Below are 20,282 nucleotides of genomic sequence, written 5' to 3'. Positions count from 1 at the left end.
TCTTTGATGTCACAGTCTTGAGTCTGAAGGATGTCTGGAGGCAGAGTTCCTTCTTTTTTGAGGGACCTCAGTCCTCTACCTAATGTCTTCAACTGCTTGGGTGGGGTTCCCCTACATTACGGAGGGTAATCTGCTTTACTTGAAGTCTATTGATTTAAACGCTAATTACATCTAAAAAGTAACTTCACAGCAACATCTAGACTGGTGTTTAACCAAACAACTGGGTACCATAGCCTAGCCAAGTTGATACATGAAATTAACCATGGCTCATGCATACAATATTCTTAGCATAGTGCTAGCTTTTAGTAAGTGTCCAGTAAATGTTAGAATCTTTTCTGGAATTTCTTTTCAAAGCATTTATGAATTTCCTCCATTATAGGCCGACACTGATTTTAAAAATTCAAAGTAATCAATAAAAAATACTCTGTAGAGTGATATTTCACAATACAAAAATTCTTCTGGGTCGTTATGGTTATTTGATAGGCATATGCTCAAACACAATTAACTGTGCGATTAAAGGTTCATTTAATAAACATTGATTAGACACCCATTCTGTGTTTAGAGTTCTTCAGGGCACAAAGGCTACAAGTAAGACGGCAGAGCCTACCATCATCAGAGATCCCAAAGCCCAGTGAAGGCGACCTATCTGGAAACATAATTATAATTCAGTAGAGTGGGTCTCGTAGTAGCATATGTACAGGGCAACACACAAATACGGTGGAGGGAGAAACTAACTATGCCAGGAGGCTCAGGACTCGTTCCCAGGATGAGTGACTTTAATGCTAGCAAGCGACAACGTCTTAGAAGCAGACCAAGCATAGTGCACTGCACTTTCTAAAGCACAAGGATGAGAAAGAACATTCAAGGTCAGTCACTAAAAGGGCCTGTAGAGCCCAGTGAACACAAGGTTATCTTTCAAAATCACATTGGACCTTCCCATCCATCTATCTAGGAGCATGTAGGGCTCACCTCTGCTTAAGGCTACAGTTGGCCATCTTAGCCTGGCCTGCCAAGTCCTTCACAAATGAGGTCCTTTAAACACTCCCATAATTATCTCTGAGCTTTCCTATTCTCCATATACCTTCCCAAGACTGCATGCTAATGATTCTTCTGTGGTATTTTCAGTTTATCCCTGTTTGTTATCAGACAAATCCCAGGTATACTTCAAGGCTCATGCTGTGTGATTTCTTCCTTGAATCTTCTTCTGTTCTCTAAGCAAACTTTATTATTGTTTCCTGTGAGCCACCATATGATGCCAGACATATTTCTATTGTGGCACCCAGTCCTCTCTAATATAACTGTTTATGTATGTCTATGTGTTGGCCCACGGAATTAGAGCTCCTGTAGAGAGGGAGCCATGTCTCATGCTCTGCAGCATCACAAGGTCTCACCCTGTGGCCAGCACTTACTGGAAGCTCAGTACATGCTGATGGAATTAATAAATTGCAAATGAAAACCAGGAGCTAAATATTTCGCTATTGGTGAGGAGAAGTAAATGTATTGCAAGTTAAATTAAATATCTGTGACTATTTTGGAACTAGTAGTTTTTCATAATGTCAGTGTTATAACTGGTAATGATGCTGAAAAAGACAAATGTGTTGAAATATTTCTCTGAGATTCTGAAACAAATTGTGTTTTCTATTATGCAAATCCAGAATGTTGAGTCACAAACAATAGACCATTGCCTTTTAGATTAATGAAAAGAAAGATGAAAATAAACCTTAGCTATGGTTTAAAAGCACTTGAAAGTTGATGTCTCAAACAAACACTGCTGTAACACTAAGGACCAAGAAGGTATTCTTTTTAAAATTTCTCTTTAATTCTGGAGCAAAAATTATTTTAAAAAATTATTATTTTTTACATATTTGTTATTTATTATATAAACATAATTATGTAACGTAATATAATTTAAAATAATAGTAAAAGTTACTATCTTTTTAAAAATTATTTCCCTTTATTTATTGATTTCTTGCATAGATTTGCTACAGGTGTACCATTTTATTTTTCTGCCCTCCCACCCATGAAGCTTTTGGTTTATTGATCTTTTTGATCTTTTTTATTTGCTGGTTTTTCTCACATAAATTTTTGTTCATATTGTTTATCATTTTCTGCCTCTATATTCCTTAGGTTTTGTCTTTCCTTCTAGCATTGGTAATTTTTCCTACTGTATTATATCATATATACAAAAAGTGCATAAATTATAAGTTCAAGCTTCATGAATTTTCAAAGAATAAACACATGCATGTAACCACAACACAGATCAGGAAATTGAATGACACTGTCACCAGCCCCAGAAATCCCCCTTGTACTACCTCTCAATCACTCTTTTGCCTCCTCTTTAAGAATAACCACCACTTTCACTTCTAGCAACACAAACTAGTTTTGTCTATTTTTGCAAGTTCTATTGATGAAATTTTAGAGTATTTACTCCTTTGTATCTGGCGTCCTTAATCCAGCATTATGTTGAGGTTTAAAGTTATGCTGTTGTACATATATGTAGTTTATTCATTTTCATTGATATATAATATTCCTTTTGATGAATAATAAATATACTGTGATTTTTTTCCATTGTACTTTCAGTGGAAATTCCCATTTCTCAATGTGGTAAATAAAATTTTGCTATGGAAATTCTTGCATTTGACCTTGGTTGCTCATTGATATGCATTTCTGTTGGATATATATCTAGAGGTGGAAATGTTGGGTCATAGTTTATGTCTATGTAGATACTGCCAAACAGCTTTCCAGAATTTCTACAATTATTTCACATCCTTAACAATACTTGCTATAGTTAGACATTTTATGTTACCCATTCTGGTGGTGAGTAGTAACATCTCACTTGGTTTGAATTTGCACAGCTCTGATGAATCATTTATCGAATGCCTTTTCAATGCTTATTGCCTTCTTTTTGAAGAACCTTCAAGTTTTTAAGTCAACTTTTCTGTTGGGTTGTTTGTCTTTTACTTATCAGTTTGTAAGCCCTGTCTATATATTCCGGATCAGACTTTTTATCATACATATGTCTTCCAAAAATCTTCTCCTATCTAGTTGGCTTTTGTTTTTGTTCTCTTAACGACATTTATTGATGTACACCAGTGTTCTTAATTTTAATACAGTATAGTTTTTCAATCTTCTCCTATAAAATTAGTGATTTTTCTATTCTATTTAAGAACTCCTTCCATATGCAAAGGTCACTAAATTACTCTCCTATGTTGTTGTCTTATAGGAACTTTATTACTTTACCTTTCACATTACATATAGATTTACAATCCACTTGGATTTGAAGTTTTGTATAGTGTCAGGTAGGAGCCAGTTTTTTTTTTTTTTTTTTTTTTGGTTTTCTTTTCATATGAATATCAAAGTGACTGAGCACCACTGATTATGCAAACTGCCCTTTTTCAACTGAGTTGCATCATGACTTTTGTAATAAATCAAAGTGTGTGGATCTGATTCTAGACTATTATGTTCCATTGCTAATCCTCAAACTATGTATATTCTTTTAAAATAATTTTAGAATTATAATAACTTTTGCTAACAGGTAGCATAATTCCTCCAAATTTTATTTATTTTCCAGAATTGTTTGGCTCTAATCCTGGCTCTTTGCCTTTCCACATGAATTTTAGAAATATATTTTTTTAATTTCTACAAAATTATCTGCTGAAATATGGATTTGAATTATATTCACTCTACAGATCAATTTGGGGAGAGTTGCCATTTTTTACAACATTGAGTTTGCTGATACTGGAACATGTTATATATCTCCAGTTATTTACATATTACTTAATTTGTTTTTAAAATATTTTGAAATTTTCTATGTAGAAGTCTGGTATATTTCTAGTTACACATTTTTCTGGAAATTAAAAATTTGATATCCTAAATGGTGTATTTAAAGATTAAATTTTAATTATTTAGAATGGGAACTATATTGATTATTTTTACAAACTTTAACAGACCTTATTCTCAGGAAAGTTATAGATTTATGGAAGAATTGAGAAGATAGAACATGGAGTTCCCAAATACCCGCTCACCCAGTGTACCCCAGTATTAACACCTTAAAGTAGTATGGTATATTTGTTACAATTAATAAAACAATATTTATACATTATTATTAATTAACATTTGTAGTTTATTCAAAGTTTCTTAGTTTTACCAAAAGTCTCTTTCTGTTCCAGGCTACCAAGTTACATTTAGTTTTCATGTCTCCCTAGGGTCCTCTTTCTTTTGGCAGTTTCAGACTTTCCTTGTTTTTGATGACTTTGACATCTATTAACATTCTTCTTTTGAAAGTATCTCCCATATTCTAGTATCTTGGAATTTACAATGTAATTATTATATAATCAGCTATTGATTCAATGCAACTGAAATCAGATTATTTTTGTAGCACTGAAAAATTGACTCTGAAATTTATGTGAAAATTCAATGGAGCTAAAATAGTCAAAGCAATCTTTAAATCAAAATGAAAAGAACAAAATTAGATGATTCTCACCCGATTGCAATCATAAAACAGGAAAATAAAAGATGGGAAAAAATAGAGCTCCTGGAACTTTTGGTGCAATGAACAAAATGGCCTAAATATTGAGTAATTAAATTTCTAGAAAGAAAAGATAATAAGAGCAGAAAAGTATTTGAAGAAATAATAGTAATTTATTTCCCAAATTTATGAGGACATCATATCGAAGATCCAATAAGTGGAGCAAACTCCAAGTAGGATAGATACACAGAGAACCAAATCCAGAAACACTAGGGTTAAACTAAAGTTTAAAACAATAATTTAAAGAATTAAAATTATCAGTGTAAAACCAAAAATAAAGGGGAAACCTTGATATCAAGCAGAGATTTAATAACGCATTTTGTACAGGCAAACAATAAAAGAAATAATGGTATAGCTGAATTTTTATAAATGGGAGCCAGGAGACAATGGAAACAAAAGATTTAAGGTGAGAAAAAGAATGTCCATCTACAATTGTATACTCAGCAAAAATTGAGATAAAATTAAAACAATGTTAGATTAAAAAAAAAAAGTTCAGTGAATTTGTAGCCAACAAATCTGCAATAAATAAAGGCTAAAGGATTTTTTTAGGCTGAAGGAAAAGATAAAAGGTGGAAATGTTTACCTACCAGGAGGAATGAAGACCACCAGAAATGTTAAATAAGAGGGTAAATATATGTATAATAATATTTCTCTCTAATTTTTTTGGTGACAACTGACTGTTTAAAGCAGAAATAATAGTATCATAAGATGTAGCTTATTATGTGTATATAAATAAAAGATATAAAAAAGCACAAAAATATGTAGCATGTATATGGAATTATATTATTATATTTATTACATTAGTAATGTGGAAGCTATAAAGTATAAGGTGTGAAGTGATATGTGAGAAGTGTGGAGTGATATAATATTTTTAAAAAGACTGATAAATTTAGGATGTGTACTGTTATTCCCTGACCAAGATTTAAAAAAAAAAAAGAAAGAAAGAAAGAAAAAGAAGCACACATTTGAAGCCAGAAAAAGAAATATTCAGCTAACTCAAAAGAAAAAAAGAGAAATCAAAAACAGGAGAGAGAAATGGAAAACAAATGTAAAGATGGTTGAGTAAAACCCAATTATATCAAGAGTTCCATTAAATATAAATTGACTAAACACTTTAATTAGAAGGCATAGATTGTCAGACAAAATACAAAAGCAAGACATTAGTATACTTAGTCTATAAGAGAGGCATTTCAAATATAAAATCACAGTGAAGTTGAAAGTAAATACAGAAAAAAGATATATTCTGCAAACAGCATAAGAAAAGTGATGAGATGATATTAATATTGCTATGTATATATATATTTAATACAAAGGATATTGCAGGAGATGAAGAGGCATATTTCATAACAAGGAGGTCAACTCTATAGGAAGCCGTGCAATACAAATTAGTTACAGTATTAAGATTCTCCAGAAAAACAGAACCGATTACACACACACACACACACACACACACACACACACACACACACACACAAAATGGTCTCTGACTTACAATTTTTTGACTTTATGATGATATGAAAGTACTATGGTTTGAATATCCTCTTCAAAACTCATGTGGAAACTTAACAGTATTAAGAGGTGAGACCAGATTATAGGGCTCCACTCTCATGAATGAGTTAATGCTATTATTGTCAGAGCAGGTTAGTTATTGTGGGATTGGGTTACTTATTTTAAGGGCCGACCCCGTGGCTTACTCGGGAGAGTGCGAGCGCCGCAGGTTCGGATCCTATATAGGGATGGCCGGTGCTCTCACTGGCTGAGCGCGGTGTGGACGACACCAAGCCAAGGGTTGCGATCCCCTTACTGGTCACAAAAAAGGACAAAAACAAAAAAAAAATGAGTTTGCCTGATTTTCTCTCTGTTTTGTGCACTAACTTCTACCTTTTTCCCTTTCACCATGGTATGATCCTTGCCAGATGCCAGTGTCATGCTCTTTGACTTCCCAGCCTCTATAACTGTAAGAAATAAACCTTTTTAAAAAATAAATAAATTACCCAGCCTGTAGTATTCTATTACAGAAGCAAAAAACTGAACTGAGACATAAAGAGACATACATTCAGTAGAAACCATACTTCAAGTATCTGCACTACCATGCTGTTTTTCATTTTCAGTACAGTATTCAATAAATTACATGAGATGTTCAACACTTTATTATCAAATAGGCTTTGTGTTAGATGATTTTGCCCAACTGTAGTCTAATGTAACTGAGCATATTTAAGGCAGGCTAGGCTAAGCTATGATGTTCTGTAGGTTAGGATTATTAAATGTAATTTTGACATAATATTTTGAACTTATGATGGGTTTATTGGGACAAAACTCCATCGTAAGTTCAGGAGAATCTGCAAGTAAGAGAGAAAGAGAGAGACTTATTATAAAAAAATAGTTAATGTAGTTATGGAGGCTGAGGAGTTCCAAGATCTGCAATTGGTAGGCTGAACACCCAAGAGAGCTAATAGCATAGCTCTGCTCTGAAGGCCAGCAGGTTCAAGACCTGGGAAGAACTGATGCTTCAAAGTATAAAAGCAGGAAAACAGCTGATGTTCCAGCTCAAGGCAGTCAGGCAGGAGGGATTCTCTCTTACTTATGGGAAGGTCAGCCTCTTTATTTTATTCAAGCCTTCCACTGATTGGGTAAGCCATCTGCTTTACTCGGTATGCTAATTCAAATGTTAATTTCATCCAAAAACACCCTCGCAAACACACCTAGAAGAATGTTTCACCGTTCACCTATAGCTCAGTCAAGTTGATGCATAAAATTAACCATAACAGTTATGCATCTAATAACAGAGTTCCAAAGTCTATAAAGCAAAATATAAATACTAAAGTTAAAAAATATACATATCCATAACCATAGCTGTAATCCCTTTTTTTCAGCATTTGGCACAATAAGTAGACAGAAATCTCAGAATTACCATTCAGTGAATTTTTTACTTCTCATATTGTAATTTTTCAGTTCTAGATTTTTCATTCAGTTCTTTTTGATAGTTTTCATTTCTTTGCTGAGATTTGCATCTATTTACTCATATGTCCCTCCTTTCCTTGAAAATAATTTTAACAGCTATTTTAAAATTCTTGTCTGATAATCCCACCATGTGAATCACTTCAGGGACTGTTTCTATTGAATAGTTTATGTCTTTATATAGGTCACATTTTCCTGCTTCTTTGCATTTCTAGTTTACATCTTGTATGTTAGACCTCATACATATGTGATCTACAGATATAATCCATTTGAATTACATTCCAGCAATGGCATTTTGTATATGAGAATTACAAATTTTCAGTTATTTGCTCAAACCCTCATAATAAAGATGACCCAGAGAACAACTTCACACCCAAGTCTTTCTATCTTTTCATCAAAGTACTGGCCCTACTGATTATTCTTTTAACAGAAGCCTTACATTGTTGTTGATAAGATAAACACTGATAACATATATGTCCCCAAATGGTTGTGATAATTATATGATTTTCCTCCCAAATACCTTTTTTAGTAGGTCCCCTAGATAAAGGGAGAAAGACTGGAAAAGACCAGGAAATCTGGAGAGGTTTTTATTATCAGAAAGATGTTTTTCCAAAGACAGCAGAAAAATGGCAAAATGAAGAAGCCCAATTCCTCAGGAACAGGCACCTAGCATGAAATCTCAGGCATTTCATTCTTCTTGTTTTGCACCTCGATTTCTTTGTTGTGATAACTTGGAATGATAATACTGGTCTCACAGCATTATTTTAAGAGTGAAATGAAATAAATTGTGTCAGAAATTGGGGTTCATGCTAAACACTTGATAAACATTTGATGAATCTTAATGTAAGACTGTTACAAAGGATATTGAAAAGAGCAAAAACTCAGAATTTGAGTTTAAATGACAAGGATTCTCTGGTAGCTTATGATTTGGTTCATTTCTGAGTCTCAGTTTTCTCGTTTGGAAAATGGGGATAACATGAACCACCACTTGGGGAAATAGAGGGGATTAACTGAAATGATTGTGCCTGCTATAAAACTTCCATATTATTAATATTAGAATATCTTGCTTAACGTTAATTTTTTGTGTGCTCTGATACAGATACATTATGTTCTCACTTTCTGCCTAAAGGCAAAAAAGCTCCGTTCCATTTGATCCATCTTCCCCCCTCCATCCCCCCACACTCCTTACCATGACTCCCTCCCTCCCAACAATTTTCCTTTCTCTGTTTTCTTTCTGCTTTAGGCTCAAGTGGATTAACTACATCTGAGCATTAGAGACGGAGATGAATCCTCCTGAAGAAATCTCATCACAGATGGTCGGGAGTCACGCTGATTAGAATGCTTACTGTTCCAGCACCAGGACACATTTAGAGGTGAGAAAGATAAAAATATTTCTTTCTTAAGCTGAGGATTTCCCAGAAGGTAATAGGAAAAGAGACTAAATCAAGGTTAAAAAATGAATACATTATCCTTTTGATGTTTACCCATTGGCAGGTCTTATAAGTTAAGAAGAAAGAAATATCTTTGAGAAGGTTTACGTTTAAAATCAGTTATGAACAAAATCCGATGGCATCGAGTGTTTGCATTAGATAAGCTCCCCAAAGCCTAATTCTCAAAGTCAAAGATCTTATATTTCCATCAGTTTTCCTTCATATCATTCTACCAATGTGATAAAAAGTGTGCTGGACTCACAGAGATGTTCTGAACAGCTACTTATTAACTTTGCAAACTTGGGCAATTCACACAAACTTTGTGATCTTCCTCCTCTTTATTTGTAAACAAAGAGAGTTAATACAGCTCATGAGCACCTCTTTTCTTCTATTTCAACTATTCCTGTCCTGTTCCAGGTCCTCAACATCCTGCCTGAGTACTGTCCCTGCTGGTCAGTCCTCCACATTCCTTCCAGAGTTAATTTTTGGAAAATTAAAATGTGATTTATTTTAAGAACCTTCTATCTTTCACAATGGCAGAGCTCTTCTAAAACTGCCACCCCTCCACCAAAACCAACCATTATTTATAGGATAATGTGGTGTTTAGCAATAAAATGTTTGTGTTAGTTCCTGTGGCAGACACAGTTGCGAGCTTATCAAATACCCATGTATGCTGTGATACTTCCTCGTGTCCCTTCAAGTTAGATTGAGGACAAGTGTCTCATGACAGCAAATGGATGCCTGGGTCAGTAAAAGTAGAGGCAATGTGCTCCTCTGATCCTGCTTTAATGACCTTGAAGATCATGGGTTCTTGTTGAAAAGGGTACATCATGGAAGAGAGCTGTTCTGCCCATGCAGGACATGGTATGACTGAGAAACAAACCTTTATCATGTTACACCGCTGAGCATTGGGGATTTCTTTGTTGTCACAGCATAGCCTAGCCTAGCATAGCCTAACTAATAGTTGCCAAATTTTAAAATTAAGAGGTTTCACATAAAAATTTTGATTCCTAGCTTTATGACACAGGGTTTGAATTCTTCTGGACCTACTGCCCAACTAGGACATGTGCTCTCTCACTCACCACTGTCTTTCCCCTTCCTCTTCTCTTATTTTCATCATCTGCCTGACTGCTCTGTGCATTTGAGTTTATCTGTGATCCACAGAAAACAATTGAAACTCCCTAATGTGGCATATGGGCCATTCCTGATTTGAGCTGATTTGTCTCTGCAGCCTTACAAGCCAGCACCAAGTATACCAGAAATATTGCACAATCTGCAGTTGCTCAAAGATTCCATTGCATCCCCTGCCCTGTTGTTGTGGGTATTCTGGTCTCTGCTTCTAGTACCCTTGTGATATTGGAGGAGAGGTTCTGGGGAGGTTGGATAGCTGATCTCAACCCACCCCATCTTCTACCAGGTTCTTGACTCAACCATAGGAAAGAATTCAAGGGCAGAATCACATAAGGAAATGAAAACGGATTTAATGTAAGGATTAAGAAATATAGACTTCACAGGGAAAGTACAGCCTAGCTCCAGAGACTGAATGGCATTAACAAGTTTAATACAAAAGTAAAAAATTCACTCTTTACAAAGTCTGACCAGTCTCAGAGTGTATAGCAGACTGATAGAGGCAAATTTAGCACAAAAAGTGATATATACACACCTCACAGGCAATGTGCAGGCTGGCTCCAGAGCAAGTGAGCAGCAGTACCCCCTTCCTCCTGGATTCAACGTTTATATCTTCACTATCTACGCATATTAATGTTATCTAATGAATATTCAACAAAGGGCGTGGTTCTCAGTTATGCAACCTAGTCTTGCACATGCTCAGTTGGTCTCTTTCAGAGCATGCACATTGGTCAAATTCCACCACATGCACCGAATACACTTAGAATGTTCTAGGTGCTCTCTAGCACCTCCAGTGGAAGGTCATTAAGTCATTTAAGGGGTAGACTACTTTTTCTTTCAATTTTAAGTTTTTTTAATTGAAACATAGTTGATCGTACATATCTGTGAGGTACAGTGTTGAATATCGATACCTGTGTGCAACTCCTTTTTTCCTGAGCATGCTTGGCCACCAAGATTATATAAGTATGTCCCATGTGGTCTCAACCTCTACATGCTGGTGCCAGAAATAGGTGCTACAGGCCACCATAGCTTAGGACCCAGAGGTTGGTCTTGAGTCCTAGGGGAGTGGTTAGAGAGCCAGGAGAGTGGCCTGAAATCTGAACCTAGAGGGACTGAGCACTTCCTATCTCACTTGCTGCATTATTTAGTGGACTCTTGTTCATTTTTCAATATTTACCTACTGTTTTACTTCCTTAGGAAGCCTTTCCCATGTCCTCATTACATTTCTCCCAAACAGAAGGACTCCTCCATTCTAACTACACTTGAAACCTTATCTCTTGATTTCCTGATTTCCTCTTTTCTCACTCTGTCCTCTTCCCAGCATTTGATAGTACTCTTGCTGTGATTTAAGTTCTGTTGGTTGTCTTTATAAATCTAATAATAAGCTTAAACTCTTTTTCTTTTGATATTGTCTATTAAATTTAGCTTTCCTTTTCTCCACTTTTACTGCTTCCTATCCTACCCCCATAGCCTCGTTTTGTAAGTGACACTTTATGCTGTCAGGGATGTTCATATTTTTACTACATTTTTTACCCTAATCAAGTCTTCCAATGTATGTATTCATTCAAACTCAATTCCTTTGTTCTTACTTCACAACAAGATGCCCCTTCCCAAAGCAGTCTTATCTCTGTCTTTTCACTCCCACCCCATATCTCCTTGTCAGCCAATCTATGTCTGATTGGTCCTTCAAAACCAAGGAAAATCCCTCCTCTGATGGGAAGGCTTCCAGCCAAATCTGTGTTTTCCTGCTTTCAAGCCTCCTTTTTCTACTATTTCCTAAATCATCATGAAAGCAGGATGGCAGAGAGCTGAGTCAGGGACTGTCTCAGGCACTCTGTGTGTTAAAAGAAATACAGTCTTGTAAGTTAAGTAAATCAAGAGTCAGTATTTTTCTTTGTAGACACTGATTAGACTTAATGGACTGAATTAGTAAATCCAGAAAGGGCACTGTCTTCGAGCCATGTCTATCATTTTTCTAGCAATAGGATGGTTTTAAATCTTAATTCTGTAGTCCTTATGATTCAGAGCTGCCAGGTTCTCTGAGGAAGCGGCCAGTGTAAGAAAAGGATGGATAACCAGGGCCACCTTGATGCCTGCAGTGTCATTTGCCCACTACGAGAAGGCTGGAGTCTTGGGCTTCTGATCCGGAACTATCAATAGTTGGCTGGACAACCTCAAGAATATGGGCTTAAACTTTCTCTGAACTTCTCCAATGACTTGAGAAGTTTGGATGAAATCATTTTCCAGGTCACTTTCAAACCTAACAGACAATGACATTACTCTCCTGGTAAAGGTGCTGTAGTCTCCTTATTCATTTCTGCTGTCAGGGTCACCATGCTGCCCGTAGATAAAAGGACTCTTTGGTAACTATTTAAATAAGGATCTGCCATTTAATCTATCTAGCATTTATTGTCTCTTTTTTAAGTAATCTACAGAGCTGAGGGATGGATCATAAACCATGTCCTTGTGTCATCTATCTTAATTTGAGTTCTCTTGAAAGTAGAGCCTGAGAGGAGAACATGGGTTCAGGTAGTTTATTTGGGAGGTTCTTCCAGGAAAAAGAAGTGAGAGAGTAGGGAGACTGAGAAAAGGGAAAAAGGAAAAGCCAATGTAAGGGTGTGTTTTCATGTATCAGCACAATGATTAGCAAGTCCTGATTCTGCTGGTACATCGTCATGCCACCCAGACTTGTCCACTGAAGTGCAGGGAGACTGGAGCACTGTAGTCTTCTACTACGTGATGGTGTTAAGTCCCCCACACTCCTGGGTTATACTTTCAATAGGTCTGAGAAGGCTCCAACAGCATCAAAGAAGACCCTGGGTCAGAGAGTAAACAGAAGCATGATACACAATTTATGTGCAATGCTATCAGAGATGAGGCTGAGTTCCCCGAAGTGGCTGAGAGCAATAGAGAGCATACACTCGCTGCAGGCAAGGTTGTTCATGAGAAGAGGAAGATAGGATAAAACCAGCACAAACATGCCTGACTTCTTCCAACCATGTCAAATCACACTTTGTCTCTGTGGAGGCGTAGGTGTGGGAATGGAGAGAAATTAGGTACATCTGCTAGTGGAGGATTAGCACTCCTAATCTGTATGAAAAGGTACATGCAAACAAAATTCTTAGCTCTCCAGTCAGGGATCAATACATGGTCAATGTCATAAATCTGCAGAATGCACTACTGAAATTAATGCAATTAAAGATATACTTATATAGCATCTTGGACCTTGTGCACCCCTCTATCCTTGAGATTATTTACTTGTGTGTGTATCTCTCACTAGAATGCAAACCCCTGAGAGTAGCAACTGTGATTTCAATATCTTTATCACATAGTAACTAGCACTGTCTTGCTTAGAGTGTCAAGACTTGGACAGTTTGGGCTGAATATAAACTACTGGGCTACAATGCTGTGCATAATGCAGCAATCAAAGGAAGAGCTGGTCTCTGTCAGGAGGGAGCTGAGACTCTGGTGCGAGAGACAAATTTGTGTGACAGTCAAGTAGAGCATCATGGGGTAAATGATTCTGACTGAGGTTGGCTGTGTCAGAGAAGGTACAATATAAAAATAAGACTTTGAGGGCAGAGGTAGAGAGTTGAACATTCTGGGTAGCGATAGCAACTTTAATAAGCCCAGGAAGACATGATCTTGCTGGGCTTGCTCAAGAAACACTCAAAAAGTGTGGAATGACTTGTATGCAGGGTTTAGGTGGAGGCAAGAGGAAGGTGTTATGCTGTAGTGGTTAGCAGAACAGGCTTTGGCAGCAGACAGCCCTGGTTCTAAACTTCAGCCATACAACAATGTAGCTGACTTTGGGTAAATTACTTGACCTGCCTGAATCTTAGCTTCTTTTTCCGTAAGTGTCAATGACAGTATTGTTAGATACATTAATAACATTTTATTTCTGTTAAAGCTGGTTTATATTGGGGTTTTACATTACTCCATACCCAAATCATTCTGACTAATGTACTTACTACTGAGTGGATTGGGATGATGAGGGAAATGGATAAATCAGAGTTAACCACGAGGTCTTAACCCCTATGGCTGGACAGAGAATTGTTCCCACAGAGAATTGTTCAGAGTAATTGAGATAATGCATAGAAAAGATTTAGGATAGCACCTTATTAATATAAATTAGTATAGGCACAATATAAACTATTAAGATTAGCAGAAGTTAACATTGGAAAAGGAAACATGCTAAATTTTGGAGAAGTCTGAGTGCCCAGTTGTATAGTATAAACTCCGTCCTCCGAGAAAACATCAATGTTCTAAGATGTGAGGGACATAATGTGAACCCTTAGAAAGTTATTTTTCCTGAATGTATGAAAAAAGATTGGGATAGGGAGTTGTAGAGAGAGTTCGGAGGTGTGAAAATCAGTAGGGCAGAAATTAATAGTTCCCATGAGAGGTTCTGAGTGACTTAACTAAGTGGTTCCTGAGTATGTGTAGGAGCAAACTAAAGGTGTTGAAGAGGTAAAATACACAGGACTCAGATTTTATTGTAAAAGAGATGGGATTGAGAGTAACTGGCATGGTGGTCTGCACCAAGCATGGTAAATCCATCCTCATTGCTGGTGATTGGCCTAGGAATGGACCTATGAACCAGTGAAACACCACGCATCGTCTGTCAAAGACGTCCTCGCTCCTAAGAAAGACAATTCTGTAGAAGAAAGCTGGGGGTGTTATTTTATGGGTCAGGCATTAGCTTGAAGTCACTATAGCCAATTTGTGGCTCCTGTGGTAATAAAGCTCACACGAGGAGGGTGGAGATGGAGAAGCCTAGAAAATTGCACTGCTCAGTTCTGCAGTCACTCTGGACTAATTGTTAGATACATTAATAACATTTTCTTTCTGTTTAAGCTGGTTTATATTGGGGTTTTATGTTACTCCAGACCCCAAGTCATCCTGACTAATGTACTTACTACTGAGTGGATTGGGATGATGAGGGAAAAGGATAAATCGAATGCAACCATGAGGTCTTAACCGCTGTGGCTGGACAGATTTTGAAGCCATTCAGTAAGATAAGGAGCATTGGAAGAGGTGCAGACTTGGAGAATGTATGTGAAACTTAGTGTTTAATATATTGTACTTCAGATACCTGCTTGATACCCATTTAGAAAAATCCAGTGGGCAATTTGACACATAGAGGTGGATCTCTGGATTCAGATATAGATTAGAGTATCACATACAAGGAGGTGGGAGTTGGAAGCGTGTGGTGGGTGAGACCAGCCTGGAGAGACAGCAGGGTAAGCACATGAAGCCATAAATAGGCAGAAAGATAAGCTTTTCAGAATTGTTAAAGGCAAGGTGATGTGTACTCCAAATTAGGTGTATAAAATGATAGGCTCTAACAAGCGAGGTCTAACTCATACCTCGTTTATTGATTTCATCCTAATGAACAGCGTGTCAAATTGACTCCCAGATAGAGAAAAACAAAGCAGCTAACACCACCACCACTTCCAGCAAATGATGGGGTTAGGTGCTTTGTGATTTGTCCTTAACAAGGGCACAGAAGAGCAGAAGGAAGAAAAGAGAGAAAACGGGAGTGTATGAGGTGCACGCTCAGTGCCAGGCATCACACAGCATGTGCCATTTCATCTCGTGGCTGCCCCAGGAGGTTGCTATTGTTACCCTACCCATTTTATGCGGAGGGTGGGAGTGCAAAGGAGATTCACAGAATTTAAACGACTACCCACAATTACATGGTTAGCAAGTGACAACACCCAAGGCTGCCTGACTCTAAACTCTTTGCTATCTCCACTATGACATGTGGTCTCTATAGAGGATATAATATACTTTGTTGTAGAGTGATCATTTGTGTACATGCTTTAGCTTACTTGCCTGTTGTAGGTAACAGATTCCATGACTTATTTTTTAATTATGCATTTCACAGGCAACCTAGCATAATACATTATGAGTGAAAATTACTTAATGATTGCCCTTGAGGAAAAGAGTGCTTTTATCAGATAAATGTTGGCTAGATCATGGATTGATTCTTCGTGATTGTGGTGTCTTGGATTATTGTTAAACAAATATTCAGTCCTCTCACCAACTCCCTGTGGATAGAGTATATTTCCCATCCATGAATATGGGCTTAACCCTATGACTTGTTTTGGAAATCAGATGTTAGTAGACATGAAACAAGGAAAGGCCTGAAACACACTTGTGTGGTTGGACTTCGCCTCTCGCACTTCTGCTGTTACCATGAAAAAACCTGCCCTAGGTGACCTGCTGATCCCAAATGAATGACAGACATGTGGAGCAGAGCTTCTCCAACTGATTCATGACCTGCAGGTTAAAGCCCCACAACCATGTGAGTGTGAGAATAAAAGCTTACCATTTCATGCCACTGAGCTCTGGAGGAGTTTGTTATGCTGCTGTAGCTAACTGATGTGACTGTTCTCAGTATAAACAATATTCACTGATGATTCTGATTTGTTTATTAATTCAACTAGTAGGTATTTGGCAGTTACTATACTGGGCTCAGGAACAAAGTTGTGAACATGATAGGTACAGCCCTGTCATTACATAGTACCCACCCTAGATGGGGGAGAAGGTTATTTAAATAAAGTATTACAAGAACATGTCATTAGTGTTCTGATGGGGGGTGGTTATAGGAGGATACAGGAACCATAGCAAGGGCACCATCTCATTCTGGGTTTAGAGTCAAGAGAAGATCTCTGGGAGAAGCGGTCTTACCTGAAGAGAAAGTGATGTTAGAAGTCAAGTGAAGGGGACACTTGGGAAAGAGAGAAAGATAGGGGAAGAGAGAAGGTCATGGGCAGAAAAAGTAAATAAGTAAAAAGATACACAGCATCCCAGAGGAAAGAGAGAACAAGGTCTATCAGGGGATATGAAAGCTTCTCAATAAAATGTATACAAAGGATAAGGCTGCAGAGAGGACAGAGCCCAGGTCACGTAAGCACGTGTAAGTCTTGTCAGGAAGTTTGTTTACATTGTGTAATGATAAAAAAGAAAAAAAAAGTCCACAGAATTATTTTTTGTTTTTTTACTAGAGGGCTGGAAATTGTTTTACTAAACTTAAAAAAAAGGTTTTTTTTCCTTCCAAAATTGAGTAACTTAGCTTATGAAAATTATACATTTTGCAAATTTTAGGGCAAAATAATTTTTTAAAAAATCTAAAATCAACACACCCACTCTAACAATGAAGTGCTTGAGCATTTCTAAGTAACCAGGAGCTCATTTTATACACCTGATCAACACACTCAGAGGGTCGTGTAGGTAATTTAATGTTAGCATGTGAATGTGTACTATCCTCAGTTCTTTATTGCTTCCTTCTGTTGTTGCCATGGGTGACCAAAATCTGTTCCAGAAATTGACAGGTAGTTTGTGCTTACAGAAAGTTGGGCAATATAGTAGGAAAAAAATCTTCCACAGCCACCAATTTTCCCATGTCCCCTCCTCTTGTAGTCTTCCAAGACCCCAGTTGTCCCATGAGCTTCTCTACTGGAAACTAAACTCCACAAGGACAGGGACTTTGTCACTCTGTTCATTCACTGTATCCCCAGGGTATACACAGTTTCTGGCATGCAGTAGGAGCTCAATATGCATTTGTTGAACCATGAATAAATGAATGAATGAATGATATAAATGACAGTTTGCTGATCTATGTCTGCTTCCTCTACTAGACTGTGGGTTTCTTGAGGACCTGGAGCAAGTACTATTCTTCTGTGTGCTTTCAGTCCCTATTATACCTTCACTGGTAATAGGCATCTTTTTTTCACAGGTAAGCAGACAGTAAGGCCTTGTTTTATGAATTAAGGAAAGTAATAAATTGTAAGTACAGCATCTGCTAACAAGAAATAAGTTGGAATCCAGAGTTAAGTATCAGCACAGAAACAGATTAGTTTAAAGAAAGTGGGTTGAACAGCTGAAGCAGAGATTGAAAGACACGGGCAAACAAAAGAACAAGTGGAAAGGAGGAAAAAATTAAGTAACCAAAAAGACAGCAGCTTGGAGCAGCGTGCCTCGGCTCATTCTGTACCTTCTGCCTGCGACTTCTCCAGCTCCCCAACTCCCTCGTCCCCGTCTGCCTTCTCTGTCTATATGCTTCTTCCTCAGTTATTAAGACTCAGCCTAGATATTTCAATTCCTTGTAATGATGAAAATGACAGTGTTGACAATAACGATGATAATAATTAATTTATCTAGACCAAACTGTCTCTTATTTTTCCTTCAAAGGCAAATAAGAAGAGGATAGGTATGGACAGAAAATAAGCTTTTCCCACTTGATTTCTTCAATATTGTCAAGCCAAACCTTATCATATTTAAGGGAAGAAGACCCGGTCTGATGACCTTGACATCCCCCTGTGGTTTTGTAGAAATGTTGCATTCCTTTAAGTAGTTGACTCCTTAGGAGATCAGGGATTACTGGCCCTTCCTGAGGGCAGGCTCCCCTCAGTCCCTAGACTCCAAGTCTGGGGCCTCTTTCAGAGTCCACAGCTGGGTCATGCAACATTTTATCTGGGAACTGGAGAGGAATGGAGCCCCACTAAGGTGCCCGGGGCACCTGCATAGGTATCCCAGCCTGCATAGGGATCCCAATGTTTATCATCTCACCCCAACTCCTTGTGTCTCCTGGTGGGCATGCTCCTAGCTGAGTCTCAAATTTGATGCTTGATTTCGATCCTAGTAACATGATAGGAAGGAAAGAAAAGTCGTTGATGCAGAGAGGTCTCATCACAGCAGATCCGTGACTGTCTTTCAGGTGTGCTGTGGGCTGTATTTCACCATGTGAAGTTGCTGATGAGGAAATGTCTCTGGCTTTGTTTATTGTGTGAACTATGTGTTTACTTGTCCTTTTTAATTCAAGTAGCAGACATTCCCTCACCCATGTACAGCAACGTCCCTCTTCCATTCATTCTGGAAACACTCCTCTGGAGAGTGTAGTTTTGTTCTGGGCATCTTCAGTCCTGGTGAGATGTTCTGTGAACCTCCCAAAGTGGAGATCCGAAATCCCTGAGCCCAGGAATGATGGCGAGAAAACACATTCTTTCTGTCTTTTCTTCCACTTCAAATACTCATCAAGGGACAATTCTGGGTGCAGAACTGTGTTAGATGTGAGGTATACAGAGAAGGACAAGGGGGGATGGAAAATTTGTATTGAACGTCTACAATGAGACAGGCATGCTCTTTAGCTTACTCATGCACATATGTATTTTTCTTTAATACCAATGAAACACTGTAAGATACGTATCATTCTTCTGGTTTGTTCTATTTAAGAGAAAATAGAAGTTTGGGGAATGTTAAGTAACGTGGAAAAGTTCATATGTCCATTAAGCACAGGAGCCAAGATGCAGGGGTTTTGTGGACAGCCGTGCGCCCAGCAGCATCGTTCACAGTAAGAAGTAGAAGAAGAAGGTGTAGGAATCATGCCTGGGTCTACTGTCTAGGGTCCCCAGAGCTGACCCTAGGACCTCACTTCTCATGAGGATGGTCAGATGGCTCCATTCTTCTCCTGGAAATGGCAGTCCAAGCTCCAGCAACATCTGTATACGGAGTCTGCTGCCTCCCCCTCTCCTCGCGGGGGTTTCCTCCTGCCTTCTACTCCTGCTCTGCTCCCATTTTTTACCCTCTGGAACCTTCTCGCAGGAATTTATCTGCTGAGCGTCACCAACTCCTTGGTGCTATTAGGTCACAGTGCCTCCTCTGTTAACTGGTCTCAGTTTCCCGATAAGTGCCCACTGTGGTAAGGAAGTATGCTCATTGCAAGGAGTATTTAAAGTGTCATGTGGCAGGAAAAGAGGATTTTTAAAAGAAGTCATAGAGGGGTTATAATGTTCCCCCAAGTTCTCAGAAACCACACTATAGACTCAGTCATCCACCCTACTACATACAAGGGTATTTTAAAAAGTTTGTGGAAAAGTAGAATTAAAAGATAATACAAATCTTTCCATGAACTTTCTGAAGTAGTTTTGTATATCTGGCAAGTCTAACCAAAATGAACACCTTAAAACCAATAGTAGAGAATTGTCCTAATGAATAGCCCCCAATGACATGGAGAAGTCACAGTTGTGGATTATGGCGGGGCCTGGCAAAGTCAGAGACCCAGAACAGTTCAGTGTGGGGAGCTGACCCCTGGAGGGTCACAGCCCAAACAGTGAAAACAGGAGCTAAGATGCAGGGGTTTTGTGAACACCCATGCTCCTAGCGGCATGATTCACAGCAACCAGAAGGTGGAAGCAACCAAAGTGTCCAGTGACAGAACGAATGAAGAAACA

This window comes from Cynocephalus volans, chromosome 15 (assembly GCF_027409185.1).
Source record: "Cynocephalus volans isolate mCynVol1 chromosome 15, mCynVol1.pri, whole genome shotgun sequence".
Taxonomy (NCBI): Eukaryota; Metazoa; Chordata; class Mammalia; order Dermoptera; family Cynocephalidae; genus Cynocephalus; species Cynocephalus volans.
This window is presented reverse-complemented; position numbering follows the sequence as displayed.